This window comes from Phasianus colchicus, chromosome 7 (genome assembly GCF_987193195.1).
Source record: "Phasianus colchicus chromosome 7, bPhaCol1.hap1.1, whole genome shotgun sequence".
NCBI classification, from domain to species: domain Eukaryota; kingdom Metazoa; phylum Chordata; class Aves; order Galliformes; family Phasianidae; genus Phasianus; species Phasianus colchicus.
The window spans coordinates 30937332-30957030 of record NC_143442.1 but is presented as its reverse complement, the minus strand read 5'-3'; the positions used below and the strand labels follow the sequence as shown (position 1 = coordinate 30957030).

Below are 19699 nucleotides of genomic sequence, written 5' to 3'. Positions count from 1 at the left end.
AATATTAGCTCCCAAACTTGTCAGTGCTACTCTCCTCAGTTTACCACACTGCTAATGAGCTATGACTGGAGCAGAGTGAAACAGCCCTCTCTCACATCATCTGGAAATAAATACAGTCATCTCAACACAGATCCTGGAAGTTGTTCTAAAGCTTCCTAATAAGCACCAGCTCAGCAAGTAAACAATAGAAATCATCTGCTCAGTGGAATGTACTCTGACCAGATGTACTCTTTGTAATTATCACTCCTAATAGGAAATCTCATACACTTTTTTTTCACACATTACCAAAATAATAGCTTTAAGGGTCCACTGTGATTATTATTTATGTTGATATCTATTAAGAGTAGAATTATCCTTAATACTAATGGGACAAGTCTATCTGCATTTATAATAGAATATATTCCACAAATGGACCCAAAAGAACATGATTAACAACTCACAATCCACCAACATTTAAATAGTATGAAGATCCTGGACTGAATTTTTAAGACCAAGGAATCACTGACTATGGAGATAGTTTTAAGTTATTATAAATGCAGCCTATCACTTAGAATTTGTTTTGCAGGTATAAATGAATACACAAGGAAGGAATCTTTTTGCAATTAGTTATGCAGGCCTTGAGCTTTTCTTGACCTTTGTGCCTCACCCAAAAGCTTGTAATATTGCTGTTTCAATTTTGACTTCAGGACAACTGTCTGTATGCACTTATCCTTAAGCTGGATACACCACTGAAAAAAAAGTCTGACTGATTGCAGGTTTAGGTAAACTCATTAGAACCAGCTGCAAGCATCTTGCATGTTTGTTTTTAATGATTAGAAGAAAATATTACTCAACTTCAAAGACACATCACAATTACCTGCATTTCACAACTCTATCTACAAACTAATTATTTATTTGGTGCTCCAAGCAATTAGTTTCTGTTACTGTTCAGCAAAGGCAAAATGAGTTTCTTTCTTCTAAAACTTTCCCCCTTTGACAGGAAGTTTATTTTTATTTTTATTTCTTTTTAAAAGTACACAGCGATGCTTGGTTTTGAAGGTTTTTGTTATTCCTCAGTAATTAATACTAATTTTGACATGTTCCCATTTAAGGAGATATATGATTAAATTGATTTGAAAGGTTGATGAGATGCAACTCCCCATTTCTTAAATTACTCTATTTATGAAGATTGCTTTTTGATTTTACCTGTAACTTCCTTTGAAATTTGGCCCAACTCCATTAAAAGAAGGGGAACAGTTGCTCCCATATTTTTTTTTTTTTTTAATCTCTTGGTATTTAGAGTGTTCTTACTATTCAGTTATAACAAGGTCCCTGTTAACCACAAGTGATAAAGTTTCAACCTCAAGACGAACTCATTTCCAATCGCTATTTATAATGGAGGGTACTTTTTTTTTTATGGGAGGGGTTACAGGGATATCCTTTATCTTTATTAAGTTTGCCCAAAGCATTCCTGAAAATACAGTTGCTGCACCTCAAGGTAGATCAATATCAACAGAATCGTATCTATATCAGAAAAGCAGATACTCAAAAGTAAGATCTAGTCTTGAGTAAAGAATTAGCACTCACTTCTAATGGAAGAATAATGGTCTAATACCTGAATTAATGAGCCCTTGACTGTTTAAAACAGTAAGTCCCAACATAGGAAAAGTATCAGCTTCAGAGTACCTCTAAGAACAATTCTTCAGTCTAATAGCAATTCCAGCACATTCCAGCTCAACTACTTAATCTCAAGTTTCAACATTTCCCCTTTCCCCATCACCCATGGTATTCAGTCCTTCCCAAACATCCTTCAATTCACTGCCTCTTGTAGATATGGGGATTTTGCCATTGCTTCAAATTCTAAGGCATGTATTCCAAATACTCTCAATTTTTAATGCTACATGCAGCAATTTTGCTACCTCTGCTACCTTGTAACATTGAAATTCCAGATTCCACATTTGTGTTTAGAATTATTTCATTATGGAGAATATTCATGTCTGTGGTATCTCTTTTAAGTGAACATTTCTAAGCTTTCTTTCCTTTCACATGCAGTGCCAGTGGATAGGACTGGAACTCACCTGCACTGTGAAATAAATCCATCTCAAACACTCTCCATACCTATGCACTGCACCAACACCAATCATAGCTCAGATCCTCAGACGCCGCGTACAATATCAACACAAACCGAACCCTTAAGTATTTATTACATCGGCCTGTAGGTATGCATTAAAAGATTCAAAAAATGTGGTGCTTCTTATTCTAAGGAAAATGGAGGCTAGAACAAATAAAGCCTTTAACACTATAATTAAACACTAAACACTATAATTAAATTCTCAGTTAAAACTCCTTGCTAGGAGGCAAGTGAATAAGCATCACTCAGCCCAAGGGGCTTCTTCAACATATCATGTTGCTTTCCACAGTTTTATTGCAATAGCTGTACTCTTCAGAGTCCATTTCTCTATTCATGCATAATTTATACCTTTTCCAGCTCACTTGACCTCTTTTGCAGATGGATATAGGTAACTATGCTCTAACAAAGCTGCTGTAAGAGCTATGGGATTATGTACATTTATACGCACTATTTCCAACAAAATGCCCAATAACTCCTCTAACTGGCAAGAACCTAATATTATTGTGGCTTATATACCCTATATGGACACATTTTGCAGTTTATATGGACATATAAAAACAGTCCGTAGGAAAACAAAGAGGTTAGAGAAGAATAAAGGGTGTATAACCTTAGCATCATTTTGGGGGAAAAAAAAAAAAACAGGAAAAGCTTGGAACAAAATTCCTTGTCAGAAATGTATTTGAATTATACTCTCTTGTTACCTTCTAGAGCACACATTAGTAAAGCAGTGATGCACATTTGGGACACATGTACTATCTATCTCAACTTCATTTTTGTCTCTGACTTAACTTTCAAAGCAATGCACTTGAAATTTTTAATCCTATGAACATGTTTAAGAGCAATGGATCTACAATCAGCCACATCATTTTGAACTGCTTTCAACTGTAAAATGGTTGTTGTATCTCAGTTTTAGCTTTTCTACACTTCACCACACATCTGTCGTCCTCTATTATCAGTACGATCTTTGCTCTTCTTCCAATACATGATTTGAACATTATTCCTGCCCCACCAGAACCTTCTTCAAGCAACACTGCAAGTCAGCAGCTTTCTTAAAAGCAAGATTGCAGATTTATCCTCACGTATCCTCTTTACTCTAAATAAAGTGAAATTAGCTCTCTAACAGCACAAGGTTTTTGTCACTCTCCACACTTAGGAACAATACCTCTGAACTGCAATGTCTTCCACCTTGCCCATATTTCCCTTTCCTCATAGCAAGAGGCCCCCCCTGCTGTTCTAACATATTAAGACCACTAAGACATCCCCCCAGGATAGGCTGCAGGACAGTAACATGACAGTTGCCCCAAGCTAAATAATTAGAATTGAGAAATAGAGCTTGTGTTCTTCTGCCAGGAAACCTTGCCTTCCTGCCAACAAGTTGCTATAGTACATAACAGTTACACCCACAAAGCCTACCCCCTACCACCTACCATTTTCGAAACCCGATTTTCCTCATAACTAAATGGTTTCTATTTTGTGTTACTGGTGACATGCTGATGGACCTGAAATAATATCACTAATTTGAGAACATGTGCAGAGGCAACACTGGCATTAGGAGAGGCTAAGAAAGCAAGAGCATGTCACTGCACAGAACCATCTATGTTTCATGTCCACTTCAGTCCTTTAATCACTGTTAGACACTCCTAACATTATAGTACATGATTCTGTATTTAAATGAGAATCATCTGCGACATTACTAACTGTTCAAGATGTGACAATTTTCATCACAGCTAATTTGGATTATCTGCTTTCATTCTTAATTTTCCCCTCTAATAACTCCACAGAGATTTAATTTAAGCCATAATCTACTGTACCAAAAGCATTAAATGAACAGAGGTTCTGACTTCAGTGCAACTGCACTAAAAAATACCAGCAAAAAAGCTAAATAACGGATTACCTCCAATACTTCTATAAGCACTATCGCTTAGATCATTCAAGGGAAATGTGTTAAATCCTAAAGCTCCACTTGTCAAAAGAAAGGAGATGCCAGATAACATCTTGAGGAAGGGCTCAAAAATTTAAAGAAAACAGACAATTAAATGCTTAGCACACATTGTTCTGTCTTGCCTCTTCGATATTCCCATTCTTCTAATTCTAAATTCAGACCAACTATTCTGTATCTCTATGAATTAGACAGACTTAGCTGGAGCCCCTGAAAGCTGCATTTTATCTCAGAAGATATAACAGACTCCAAGGAGAGATAAGCATTTCCTTTTCTCTGGCATTCATATTTCTTCACGCAGATTTGGTAAACACAGTTGCAGGAAAAGGATGAGGTGCAGCAGTTCTCACCTCTGTAATAAAAAGAAACAAGTCCACAATCCTGATTCTCACTACCAGGTCAGTAACTCATGCTGTCCTGAATACATGTATAAAAAACAGCTCCAGAATAGAAATTCTTGGAAGAAAATTCTTAGAGTTCAAGACAAGCTGAAAATTGTGAACTCAAATTTAAAAGCAAAAATGAGATCACAAAATGGCATGCTGCATCTCATATTTTTAATGAGACTCACTATTTTGTAAGGGATATTAAGGTTGAGGAACCTAGAAGCAGTCCTTCAAAGCAGCAACACGTTCAAGAAACATTTAAATGTTGTCCTGAGGGACATGGTTTAGTGGTAAACCCTGGTGACATGGACAGTTGGACTAGATTAACTTCAACATCTTTTACAACTTGGTGATTCTATGAACAAGGACAACGGACAAAACAACCAGTGATTTTCTGCTCCAATGCAAGGCTAAGCTATGAAGTCACTGAAAACCAACAGCTTGTTCCTCTTACATGGGCTTCTTGAAGGAGTCTTGGTTTCCAGCATTCCTGACAAGTTAAAACAGCCCTATGTCCAAATTCATGCTCATTGTGATCTATGCATGGGAGCAAAGGAATCATTCCCTAGGGTATTAACTACCATTTGTTCCACTTGTTGACAAGAGGGAAGAATTGTAGCAACTTACCGAAGAAGTTTTTAAGAGCACCAAAACAGACATTGCATAGCAATTTAAATGCAATTACTCAAAAAATACTGCATTTGCCAAACTATAACAGAATTCCCTAGAATAATCTTTCATGTTGGCTGTCTTCATTCATACAGTCTCACCATGTGCTTTTACTCAAGGCTTAACACAGGCTATTAAAAAAAAATAAAATAAAATTGAGCACTAAATAAATGAATTCAGTATTTCAAAAATTGAATTTTCTTCTGAAGTAGTGCTTAATCCATGGGACATTTTTAAACTGAATAAAATTGCACAGCCACTGAGACAACATTAACATTTTCATAAAGCATTTAGCAGTATAGTAAATGAAGTGACCAAGGTTTCTCTCAACGGAAAGAAAAAGTGTGGGAGGGCAATAATAGCCACAATGCCCAGTGTCACATTTCATTTCTTGAAGAAAGAATAATGGGGATGTTTTCCTAGATATTTATCAAAGTAAAGCCTGCAGTGACCTGTAAGAATAAAGGTTCGTATTTATCAAATGCCAACTGCTCGGTAACTCATTCTGACTTTCAAGAGCTATGAGCTCAGGGACACAGGGCAAAAGAAGAATTTCAGGGCTGTAGCTGTGCTGTCTCTTATTTCTAACAAGTGTGAAACCATTGGTTTGATGGCTGTAAACAGTACACATCTTAGTGCATGAATTTATACCTCATTGAGTTTGTTATGCTGGATGATTTAAAGCTACTGTGCAAAGAAAGAAACATACCCTTCTGTTTTGCAAGAGTTAATTAGAGGCCATCAAGAGTAGAAAGGGAGTAACTGAAAAAGTTCTGGCTCACAATAATTAATCAGTTCATATTCTTGTGCGTGCAGTCCGTGAAGACAACAGAAGTTGTAATTCAGCAGAATTTTGAAAAACTTATTTTACTTTCAGTGATAGATCTAACATTCGTATTACTTAGAATTATGAAAATAAATGAATGTGGGAGGGAGGAAAGGCTCCACTGGTTGATTTTTTTCCTAATTTTAAAAAACAAGGGCAATCATTTAAGTAAAAAAAATCTTTAAGACTCCTGAACTGCACAAAAGTTAACCGTACCAGACCTAAGCAACTACTGACCAGATAAAAATGTTTTTGGGCTGTTTATCTGGTAATTTCTAGTGATGCATTACAACTGATCTCTAAAAATTCCTGTTTAAGAATTTAGTCCATATTTGATGTCTACCCCAAAAAACAAAGCTTCAGTAGAAATATTTTAATTTCCCCAGGTTTTCACAAAGATCTTATTACTGTTCTTTCTATTATATCAGCTAGAAAGTCCTTCGGTTGCCATCCGTTTTATAAGATATAAAAATACGTGAGTACAAATAAGTGTACGGATACTTACACTGAAATACACATCTATGCATCTCTGTACACATCTAAAAGAAACCCACAGCTGCCTCAGATGTGCATCAATGTATTTTACTGGAGTCAAATGATGTTTTCCTTCTGGGTTTTACTGCTATTTAAAATAAATGTACTGTGAAGAAGTTGGCTTTTTTTTTTTTTCAAAAAGCCAGATAAAATTTCCCAGGCGTCATCATTTCTTCAGTGTATGGTTTGCTCTTCTCAAAATCTGACATGCAATTTTTAAAAGAAAAGGTAATCCAGATCAATTGTCATACCCAATTACCTGACAACTGCAGTTACACAAAACAGTATTAAGGATATTCCTGTACATGGCTACCAGAGATGTTAAAGCAGTACTACTGTTGTTCCATTTCACAGTTTGCTACAGGAAGCAACAATACCTATATTTCTAGTCCACTGATATATAAACATCAATTACTCTTACTTCGAAGAACTCATCTCACATGGTTACAGGAGCCTCATGAAAATTACTGGGTACAGACAAGCTCCATGAAATAACGCTATTGATAAACCTTACAGATTTGGTAGGAAAAGTTCGCATTCAGTAATTCCCCTTTTTAGTATGCTGGTAGGCAGTTAGTAAAAGTAGTAAAGTCAGATGAATTTCATTCTTGCAAAGAGGAAGTCACTTAACTCTACATAATCGGTGCAACCCAACATTTCCTGAACTCGCAATGCAGAAAAAACACTAAGCTTCCTTCACAGTAGGAGATGCCTAGGGACATTTGAGCAAACTCCTAGAATAGGGGAAAGGAGATTTCTTGGTTTGTAAGGTGTCTTTGTGTGTGTTTCTTTTTTTTTTTAAAGGAGTTACTCATCTGCATCACCAGCCACTGAAAACCATGACACAAATGTGAATTGTCTTAACTGAACAGTTCTCATCTTTTTGGTCATCTTTTGAAACAGGTTTTAAAGAAGAAAAGCACAGCCTGGTACCCCGATAATGATGTTTTTTAAAATGGAATGAATACCTGAAAGAAGAACATTGTTTTCCTCCTTAATAAACGTTCTTCCCATCAAACCTTACAGATTAAGATTACAAATTCACTACATGTACATCACACCTAGACATGCTCAAGAGTCTCAATTTTTCAACAAGGAGTTGCATTCACAGCAAACAGGTGATGGAAGCATCTCTATTGTAAAAACATCTAACTGAAAATAAGCTGTCAAATTAGTATTCCCTTCTCAGCACATCCACACTATGCTACCATCTCTCATCTTAGATTCAGTATAGGAAAGATAGGTCCAGAACACGTTTGCAGGGTCCAGCAGCATCTTCTAGCATAGACAAGCTGCTGTGCTGCCCCCAGTCCCTCAGACTTGGAGCTGACAGCCACAGTATTCCTGTATTCCTGCTGGAGGATCCTGCAGCAACTCACACCGGGACCAGGTTGCAAATGAAACCACGTGGACACACATCCTGCTCAGAAACACTTTTGCCACTGATGCTCCCCATAAGCAGATAAACATGAAACTGTGATCAAAGCCTTCCACACAGTACACCACACTCATCCAATGCAGGACTTCACTAGTGGGCAATACTTGCGTTACAGACATGCTGCAGTACAGAGCAATGCAGCAGCTGCAAAAAACTGCTTTGTTAGCACAACTTCTATGCATTGTCTCCATTCAACAGGAAGCAAAGAAAGACTCAACTGCTGGAACCTCTTCCTTAGAACCTCTCTTTATACAAAGAGGGAAATAGGAGAATGGATATAGCTATACCAGCTCAAAGCTTATGTTTATACATTGGGCAAGCAGTGACAGCAAAAGAGACGAAATGACAATCTTCCTAATAGCACTTTCAGTAGAAACACTACAGCTTTCATCTTCCTAGCTTAAGACAAGTTGCTGCATTAAGAAATCCAAGCTTTAAAATTAAGAGCAATCCCATTCACCTAGTAATTGTACAATTTCCAGATGCATTTCTTTCCTCAAACTAAATACTTCATGCAACTAAATTTAACACACCCTTATAACAAGCAGAGAAGGTGTTGTGAAGAGAGAAGTGCTAACATCTTCAAACAAATCTGATGACATGAGAGAATATGATTCTATTTGTTGCTGGTGAGAAGAACATGCTCTTGGTGCAATTGATTTCACACATAAAAGGCAGTGGTTTCAAATAAGAACACTGCTATTTTTGGTCAGTCAGTAGGAAACGATTTCTGAAGCTGATAGCAGCTCTGACCATTAATTACAAGCTAAAGATCAAGAGTGTCAAATCCTTGTGAAATCTCTAGACACAAATTGTAATGATTCCCTACTGCATCAGAAGAGTTCAGAAGGACTGTTCCCTCTTTTGCTTATCTTCCATGTCCCTGAGTAGCAAAGATTATCAGCATGAATATTTTATGAAATAAGACCACAGTGAACACAGGCAGGAGATTCACCTCTCAGATCCTGTACTTACACTGGTAAATAACTGTTCTGTTAAGTACTTACATGCGTCACAGCCAGGTGAGAAGCAGGGACACAACACAATTCAAAAGGCATCCATCCATGCCTGCAATCTTCATTTTCCACAAGCATATTAGGCACTTAAGAACAGCATAAAGGCCTTCTGTGAATTTGTGTAGCAAAAGCATGGGTAGGCAAATACATTAAGGACAGACAAAATGAAAATCAGAAATATTATGCCATAAATGGGCTGAAACATGTTGGTGAAGAGCTGAAATGGGCTTCGCTGTGAGTTAATAATCACAGAAACATAACCTGGGCACTGCTGTCCCAAAAGAAGGTGACTATATTAAGTTTCTATTCAAGCCAATCGATGCATCTGACCATCTGGTGCAGAATTTGCAGCAGAAATTCATAGAAATTGTTCAGTGTAATGGATTCATTTCACTGAAGTATCAGCTGTAATAGGTTGGCATAGTAATAACTTGCCATTTTCCTCTATGCCATAAAGTTCTGATTATCCTGGAAAACTTAAGTGGAATCTGATGCACCATTAGTGCTTCCTGGAAAGGAACTGCGCAAACAACACAAGGCGATTTTGAATTTGCCATCCACGACTTGGAGGTAAGGCCTGCAATTTACATGGATTCTGATCAAATTCAGAAATCAAAACGGCATGAGATGTTATAACAACTTTTTAGTAGCCAAGCAATCATTTTCTTCATTTTTTCCTCTCCCTCCCACCTTGAACTGGGCTCTTGAAAAAAAAATACAGACAACAAATACTTCAACATGCTTTTTTTTTTTTGTTCCTCACAAAGGCATCATACTGACTTTTTGACACTATGATAGAATAAACAGGGGAAAATGAAGATAAACTAAAAAACTAGTTTCTGGAAAGAGGTGCTAACCAATACAAACTAAGTTTTTAAGAATAAGTTGCAGGGAAAAAAATGAATAAATTGCCCCTCTCACAGGGTTTGTTTGGGAGATGGGGAAATCATCACCAGGTTTGCCTTCTTTTTGCATTTCCCTCCCTGATTTTGAAATGATAGCCCTGGTTTCTTAGTTATTTCTAAGGCAATGGGACTTGACTTCTGGCCACCTGAACAAATAACTTCAGCCTACAAGCACTGAGTATTAAGGTGAATTCCCTTTCTTACAGCCCATGAAACAGGCATGCCTTCTAAAGAGACCTAATATTCACAACCACAACACAGATCACAGACTGCCTTAAGATTACCTGACACCTCTTGATTCTTTTGTACAGTGGAAGAAGTGACCCCACTTAGAAGTCAATAGGCATCTCTCCACTAGGTGAGAGAAGTAAGTAGTAGTGAGCTACCAGAAGGTGAAACAACTCATGCGTCTTCGACTTCAGTGAGGTATATGGAAGGAAGTAGGAGAAAAAGCTGGTGCACCAATGCCTTCTTTCCTTCAAGGAAGCACACTGCTACATCAATGCCATATTTCAGCCTGTCAGCAGAAAACTTCAAGCCACTATGCCACATAAAACTTAGAGTACTAATTCACTTTTTGAACTAAAAAAAAGATTACTCTGAGTTAGTTAGTGAGTCAATAGGTTTCCTACAAGCTTATACCATAGTTTAGAATACACTTTCAGATACAGCTGGAGTACATCATCTTAAAAGATAAAGGTAATTAGGCACAACTGCTGAGCCACACAAACCTCCAAGCCACTGGCTTCATCAGAGCATAGAATACATTCAAAACACACCCAAAAACACCACAAAAAAAAAAAACAGCAACTGAAGTAGCTTGTTTCCATCCTCCAAGAGACTGGTCTACATGGAATATCATTCATTTAAATGAGTCTGAAATGTTCTCAGCATAAAAATTAGAATTTACATGGACGAGACATTTTCAACCAAATGAACAAAGAATATAATCCTTCATGCTTTGCTTATCCAGGAACTGCAGTCCTACATAAAGTCTGCAGTGGTCAGTTTCCAGTTCCCTCCCTCCATCCTAAATAAAATACCTAGTATTTCTTCAGAGCTCTGATATAAGCATCAGTGCCAAGAGTTTTTCTGGAACATTCTTTCCTTGGCAGCCAACCCTGAATCAGAAGACACTTTCAAGCCACAAAGCTGTTTTATTTCCCTAGGCATCATCTTCACAGCTAAACAAGCATTCCTAGCAGAAATTAGGAATTGTTAAGTTGGCAACTTCTTGTGTTGTCTGTCAGCATTGTATACCTATAGTCTATTATAAAACAGTCTAATAGAGATTAGACTTGGAGAATAAATAACTTACTTCCACACCCAGATAGTAGTTACAACACATAGCACAACATAAATTCAAAATTCATTACATTTCTATATTAGATTGAAGGGCACAATTCCAAGCAATAAAAAAAGGCAATAATCAAGTTTCATCCTCATCCAGAAATATATCTGGCAGTAAAAACCATTTTTGAATTGTTTAATTTAGAAGACTGCCACATGAAACTCTTCCAGCTAAGCCAAAAAAGCAGGTAGACCAAACCTGACAAGCACTATGCTTTAGAGATAGCAATAACAGATCAATTAAATGTTACCAATTAAACAGCACGAGTCCAACTCTTGTAGTATAGTTTATTTCACCTTATTTAACATTCTGTGAGATTATGACAACCAAGTACTTTTTTGTTATAAAAAGTACTTTTTATAAAAAGTTAATTTTTATAAAAAGTTATTGATAAGATACAAAACGCAAATAGTCCAGATGGAGAAAAGAAGAAAAAAAACAACTCATCCCTCTGAGCACATGGAATTCTAAAGCTTCTCAGACAAGGACTTTTTTTCCTCTCCTTCCACCAAGCCTGTTTGCTCCTTGAGGGATCTAATAAATCCTCTCAGTACTGGTGGCCAGCTCTAAGAACACAACGGCTAGCAGAACAATTGAAACATTACTGCAAGAAAACCAATGTGATAAAACACAATCAATTCCAACAGCCATGCATTAAGCATGAATTGTAGAATAAGGCATCAATCCAGTCTTTAAAAACGAGGAATAGTGGGAAAGTTTCCTGATCTCCTCGCTCAAGGCCTCTGAGGTTCGAGACATGACAAGCTCTCAGTGCTCTTATGTAACACACACTATCTTCAGCAGCAGCCAAGGCACCCTCAGACTCCATAAACTAAGATTGGCATGGTCTGCTGTAACCTTTATGGTCTTCAGCTGTTTATACAAGTATGGGATAGGCTTTAAGCTGCTTAAAAAAAAAAACCAACCAACCAAAACCACCAAAGAATCCAATCTAGCTTCAAATGTAGAGTGAATGAATAGCTTTCAAGACCCTTTGAAATCTATGAGGAAAGATATAAAGCACAGATGGGGTTAAAAAAACTGAAGACACTGAAAGCCACATCTCCTGCTTATGCAAATCAAAGGTTCATAGCCAGTATCTGAAAAAAGTCGGGGTTTATTTTACTGCTAGGCAAATGAAACAAAATCACCATCAAGCAGAGTGAAAGCTCCACTGCACTGCATATTGGGTGGCCTTCCCTCTCGTCAAAAGTGCTGTAATTACTGTCATTACACACTCTGATGTGGTACTGACATCTTGATAGTGTCCCATTAAATAGAGAAGTATTGCAGATGATAAATTGCTACATCTATTTAGTTTTTTTAAAGTTCTGTATCTTACTGCAGACTCGGTTAGAAAAAGAAGAAAACAACTTATCTTTAAGAAGGTTAAAGGTGAAGACAGACTACTTTTGATCAGTTCTTTGCAGAGAAACATCAGGAAAAAAATATGCTCAGTCTGTAGTTATTGCATCTTGTTTTTACCCAGAACAGTCAGCGCTATTCCCAAAGTCAGCACAAAGAAACTCCAAGCACAACTGTTTAAAATCCTTTATGAATTGAAGACCAACACTTTATAATTATAAAAATCTAGATGACTAAAGCAGTTTAAAAGTGTAAAAACTTTGAACAACCTTTGTGGTTGTTTGCTGCTTTTCAAAGGGACAAATCATTCTCCGTCCTAAAAAGCCACAAGTGCCTGATACTTGAACAAGTAGCTCAATGAGTAGCTATTGATCAGTGTAGGGGATCAAGGTTACTGTAATAAGATTTCACTATCCTACAGTAAATTTCAGTTTATCATGTCATTTCTAATCAACAGTCCTTCTTCTCCAAAAGATACATGATCTGCTCTTGTTTCTGTTACCTGAATATGCTACGTGAATGTGAAAAGCCTACAAAAGTTCAAGGAGAGGTTGGCCTGATTCACAGAAGAAAAACACTCGGAGATTTACTCAACTTCCACTACTAAGCTTTGCCTCAGTAAGTCCCTGAGCTAGAGTGTGCTGGATTTTGTGGAAGTACCAGGACATTATCCTACATTTTCATACACTTCGCTAAGTGGCTGACTTGAGCTGCAGTCTAAGACAGGAATATTGTTTTTGCCAGAGTCTGGATCTCACCCAGTAGGTTGCTCTGGTTCCCGTTAGCATCATACTAATATGTCTTTCTCAGTTTATGCATATATAATTATTTCACAGAAACCAGATTAGAGTATTTTTCATTCAGATATGAGTTTCAATTCTTCTTGAGAGTACATTAACTTTTAATTCCAATGCAATGCCCATTTCCAGCTTACCACGTAGTAAAAGCTAAACTACTTCAATCACGTAAAAAATACTATATAAAACTGAAGATGGATTAACAAACATCCTGATCCAAGCATTAACAAGGTGCAGCTCTTCACCTCTCTCGTGCAAGTACCCATTTAAAAAAAAAAAAGAATCAGCCAGAAAGAAATACAAACAAGTTGAGAGCTGCTCCCAACCTCTCCCACCTGCATCTCATTAGGGAGCACACCTGAACTCCTTCTAAACCAGTACACACCTTTCCACATTGAAATCTCCATAATTTACCATTCCTACAAACATTCAACATCCCCTATAACTACTTTATTTACCAGTGTTCAGTAATAGATATTACCTGTATTTTATATCTGCCAAGTTCTTGAAGAGGAATGTAAGCCAGAAGATTTACATATGGATACAGCTCAAACGGCTAACTGCACTGTTAACGGTGGACAGACTTGTGGTTCAGAGAACTTGTGACACCTCTAATAAAAGTCCTTTTATACCCAAATACATTTTTTTCAAAAAAATACCCAAAAGATCAAGTTTTTTTTGTTCTATACAAATTAAAAGCATAAAAGAACCTTTTTTTCAAATTAATTTTAGAGAACAAAAATCATTTCAGGTTAAGGAGAAAATGATCTTAAGCATACAAAATAACTAAAACTGAAAATAAGCTAAAGAAAAAAAAAGCTATTTCCATTATTATCAGTAAACGATAAGACCTAGAGCTTTTCCTTCACTGACCGATTGATTTAGTCTCCCACTAGAACAAAACACACAAAGCATTCTTCAGTCAAGTACTTATCAAGTACTAACACAGACAAAAAGGACCCTTCAAGATGCATCTACACACTGCCTCAAGTCTGTTTTAGTACAAGTAGTACAAGCACTGTCATTGACTTGCACAAACTTGGGATAAACACACACCACACAGGTCTCTACTACATATTTGCTGTTAGTTCTAAACTCACACAAAAGAGTAGAAAACTATGGGAATATTAAAACTTAACAGCTCTTACCTAGGCTGAGTAGCTTAGGCAATACATTCTAGACCTACCCAATAAAGAGCAATATAAACTTCATGCCTGTGTAATAGCACAATATTAAAACCTCTAAAATCATACCACACAAAAACAGTATCTGTGTTATGAGCCTTTTAGTAATAAAAGCACGTGAGCTGATTCTATTACTATTTTAATGAACCATTACTTCCTTTCAAAAACACATACGTGCATACATATGCTTTTCAATTCCTTGTTCCCAAGAAACTGCCTATGATAGGACTCTTAAAATAACTCTATTACAAAAAATAATAATAAACATTAAAAATAATTTAAAAGTTATTAAGTTTCACTCAGACATAGACTCAAAAATCTCCCAACATACCATAAGCTAGCATTCATTTTTAACAGAGTTTACTTACTGCAAAGCACAAGAAGGTGATACTTTGAGACAGCTCTGCCTAAAACTCATCCTACTGCAAACTCCCTCCATTCACGTGCAGGTGTTTCCCCTTTATAATAGCTAAGCATGATTCCTTATTGGCTGTGCCTTGATTGCTTCAACCTGAGCTGGTTTTTTTTTGTTTTTTTTTTTTTAAGCAGCAACTTCATATTTTTTCAAATTTCAGCCCTGTAGTGACTAAAATGAAACAAAATGAGGAGAAAGGTACAGCAAACAGTCTGAACAACAACTGAAGACAGTCTATCGAGAATCTGAAAAAGAGTCTCCACTGGAACAGTAAAGATCACACAATTAAAAAAAAGTTTGTAGAAATTTGTTACTGTGTACATATATCAGGCTGTTATCCTGAAATATGAAATATTTGTATAATTTTGACAGGTTGCCATCTCAGATTAAGTACCAAACAGCAATAACAAAAACATCCTTTTCATGGTTTCAACTAGTCATGATTAGAAAAGGCAAGCATATATTGAAACACAAAGGAAAACTTTTCTTACAACACACAGGTGTGGGGTAAGCACATCTTGGTGACCCCACCAAGGAGCCAAATACAAAGCTACCTCCTACACGTGGGCTATCACTGACACCTGGGGGAGGCACTCACCACAGCTGCTGCTCATGCAAGCCAGAACCCAGAGGAGGTGTGGCAGGCAGTTTGGGACAGCTGTTGCTACTTTAGAAGAACACATGAACAGTCTCATCGGGAAATTAGATGAAAATTTATCTCCAGTTCTTAACAAATTGCTAAAAATGAACATACAGTAACTGGCATACTTTAAGTAATACATGCCTGAATAACTACCCCCTCAAAAAATGACTTTTTAAAGGCTTGTCATCTAATAGAACTGCTAACTGTCCAGCAAGATAAACCTTCTCTTTCAAATGTGGATTGTTCTCCCTATTGTCTGGGGGAAATAACTCCTCTGCAAGCACCAGCAGCAGTCCTCAGCTCTTCTCTCACCTTAAAATTAGTTTTACATGTTAAAAACTGTTTTTAAAAAAATAGATAATATTTAGATAGCATTGCTTTAAAAGTAATAAATTTTCACACATCCGTACCAAGATTACAACATCCAGCAGCAACATTCAGCCTACCTCAGGAACAAACACTGCAGAACAATTTAATACTAAATGAGCTATGGAACTCATGCCAAATACTTGATTTATACATGCACCAAACAGTTTCTGTGGATGGGTGTTCAACGAGTCCTCCCTGCTACTTTCTCTAGAAGCTCATTATTCCTTTGGAGAATTAATAAATATCAACATAGCATGCACTGTGTTACGGTCCTTGAAGGCACGTTGCCGTTCAATTGCCCTTCCTCCTCAACAAATGACCTGGCAAAATATGGGCTTGCAGATCACTGCCACTTACAACAGCTCCTGCTCTGTTGCTAAGAATCAGGGAGTCCCAAGGAACTAGTTAGACACCTCAGCTGCCAGTAATGGCTTCTGAAGCTCTGATTCTAAACACCAGGAAGAAGGAGGCCATGCAGCCACCAGCTGCCACAGCTTTTCTGTGCCTTTGACACGAGACTTTAAGCTGGGCCACACTTCACAGTCTCTTTCCATATGGATTCTCCTTAGGTACAAGAGCAGACATTATGACCAAAGGGCTGAGTCTCTAGTGCATTTACATTAAATGAGAGGAACTTCACTGCGTTATGGCTGCCCTCTTCCCTTCACTCAGAACAGCTCCCACAAGCCCCTAATAGGAACATCGATAGGTCCTCCAAGACACCAAACAACATAAACCTCCAATTACGGTCCTTCCTAGCACGTTTTCCTATCATACTACACTGAGGTGATATCTGTTTGTACTGCAGTACTATGTATTTAGTCTGAGCTATGTTGCTACCCCACCTTCCCTATTTGTACCTGCTGCAGATCGTTCTTATCTCTCTTTAGGCTCTGCTCCAAAGCACATTCATCAAATCAAGGCTTATAGTTTTCTCTCTTTCCTTCAATTGTATTTAATTATGCTCCTTTTTTTCTCCTTTGAAGTCTAGGGAAAGAATTTTATTCATTTCAACAAAGACTTGGCCTGCCCTCTTATTTGAAGTGTTCCACCTCATAGTATCTTCAAAACCAGTTGCCCACAGGGACAGGAATGCATCTAAATTAAAAGTAATAAAAATGCAATTATTATGGCTTTATTAATTAAAGAAATAGGATCATATTTTTTTTAGTGTCAGTGAAATTCAAAACACAAATAAGAATAGTAAATAATATGGTAATGTCTTGGGTCTAAAATAGAAACAACATCAACATTAAACAGATCTGAATCATTTCTCCCAAACAGTGGATAAATAATCAGATATACTTTGAAATTTAAAAACGTAGCCAGTGCTCCAAAATGAAGGTAAGTGAATTTCACTGAGTGAAATATGTGGAGATTTATTTATTTTCATCTTATAAGCATGCAAAGTGTTATACTTTCCTCTTGATGTTTTAAAAAAGTTGCACTGAAAGGAGCATTTCCAGTGACCCATCTGTCAGCACACAGTAATTTATGTGACTCGCATTGTAGGGGTTATTCTTTTCACATTGCAAATCTAAATTTACTACTCACTTTAACATACTGGCTCCTGATTGCACTCTGATGATGTGCCCTCAATCCAGCTCGTGACACCGCTAAGATAAATGTGTGCAATGAGAATAAGGGCAGAACACAAATATATATTGCTTAGCTCAGAGAGATGTAATCAGACCCTTACGGTATTAGCTGATCTATTCTAGACAATATTACAAGGCAATTAAAGTCCGTATGTATTGGCTGATGGAGGTGAATTATGCTAAGTTCCAGAAGGCAATCGTCTGAACTTGGAGATGCTGATTAATTGCCCAACAATAATTCATAACTAAGATATTCAGGTCTACTCGTGCTCCACCAAGTCAGAGGGAGAAAAAGACAATAAAATGTATAAACACTATTCAGACAAAACAACGTTTGCATCTATAGCCTTAAATCTATATGCAGAGACAGCAATATTTCATTTTAAAAATTAGATTATCAGACTCAAATTATGAAATTCAGTGGGCTGTGTTTGTCAACAGCATGTGATGTATCTGTCAACATACACAGCAGCCCCTACCCTAGAAGGCTGTGTGTTTCCCAGCTCTACTGACTTTCTACAGAGTTGTCACTGTACACCTCAGGATACAAACAAGGAACCGCACTACAGCCTCGAGCTTGAGTCTCAGGCTGCTAAACCAAAGCCAATGGGGAGAAATAGAACATAAACAAAAGCTGAATCCTGATTTAAATGCATCCACCGTTTCATTTTTAAATGCTTGTTTCATTTTTCCTCTATCATGCCACTAGGTCATTGACCATTATAGAACTATTACATAATGTGTTACTAGAAAGATGGATTACTACATGGTACTACCTCTGAATTGCAACTGAAGTATTTTACAAAAGGAATTGAGCACAGTAGCATGGCTCAACTACAACATTTCAAATTGCACTGACTTCTCTCCACAGCTAAATAGCATCTCCTTTTTAGAAGTGATTCAAAATTAAATTCTATATATTCGTTTTCCTCCCCTTATTAATGTCAGGGGGTTTTCCTCAAAGTTCTTTTGTTTTCAAAATTGACTGGCACACTTAAATCCAAGAATATGGACTGAAAAGCTATTCTCTTACTCTTGTGTGAGCTAAGTATTGGAATCATTCCTGAATTTTAAAGCCTGTAACAAAGCTCTCTCAAGCTCAGGCATACACTGTTTCTCTGGGAGGAAAGCTACCATCAACTCACTGTCAAGATCCCTCATCTGAGTTGTCCTTATGCAAGCTGTGTTTGTTACTACTTATTCAAAGCATTTTATGAATCCCCATTTTCTTGTTTTTATTATCTCCTTCTGTTTTCTGTTCTGAAATCTGAAGATTTTCAGACCACAGAATAGCTGAGATGTCTACAAGTAATATATTTTCTCATTCGCATAAGGGCTGTCTCCTGTACCTTGTGTGTTCTACCTACAGAATGCTGTCTGAAGCATTAAGTGGGATATGTACTATACTGTGATCTCATAATCTAGAGACTTGTCTACTGGAAGAAAAGAAGCACCAAAGCAGGAAGCTGAGTGAAATCTTGCAAAGTGTAAATATGGCACACTGAAACAAGTAGCTGAATAATACTGAGCTGTAAAAGCAGGATATTTGTATCTATCTAAAATAGCCTGAGAAGGAAGAACCTGCAAAATCAAACCACCATAGCTGTGATCATATGGAGGAATTTCTTCATGTAAGGAGAGAATCAAACATCACTCTGATGATGAGAAAACCTTTCTGGTTGGAACCCTTGTCCAGAAGAGGACTTTAAGTGTAGTATTACTAAACAAAAATAATTATCAAGAATATTAAAAATTAAATATCAAGATTATTCAACTTGAGTGTTAGTTTCCTTTCCTAATTAAAGAAACTTAGGATTTTGATTGTTCAGAAATACTTTAGTAAGGCCATCTGATATTTTCTAATCATGTAATCAAACACTTGTTTTAATGTGTTAACTTAAAATGCCAGTCAGTTAAAGACAGAATTTATGTTCAATGTTCTAGAAGACTGAAAAACCAAAACTCAGATAAAATAAATGAAAATGGAAAAAACTTGTCCCCTGATAGTTTAAGAAGTTACTCATAATGCCATATATGCACAGCATTGTTGTTTTTGTTTTTTTTGTTTTTTTTTTTAAACACACGCTTGACTTCAAAAGCATTTTTAATTACTTAATGTGAACAGTAGTGTCTAGCTTGGTCTTTGCAGAAGGA

General features: G+C 36.9%; 1 long non-coding RNA gene across 7 annotated transcripts in view; it reads right to left on the bottom strand.

Annotated features, from left to right (window-relative positions):
* The window catches only part of LOC116235935 (uncharacterized), a 352161-nt gene that overhangs the window by 311739 nt on the left and 20723 nt on the right, over positions 1-19699 (bottom strand). For 6 of the 7 annotated variants that reach the window (XR_016468418.1, XR_016468417.1, XR_016468423.1 and 3 more), the window contains exon 1: positions 14889-14964. The exons of the other annotated variant lie outside the window; for it this stretch is intronic. This is a non-coding gene — a long non-coding RNA (uncharacterized LOC116235935). Of the gene's footprint in view, positions 1-14888; positions 14965-19699 lie in introns of those variants that run through there. 7 annotated transcript variants of the gene reach the window in all.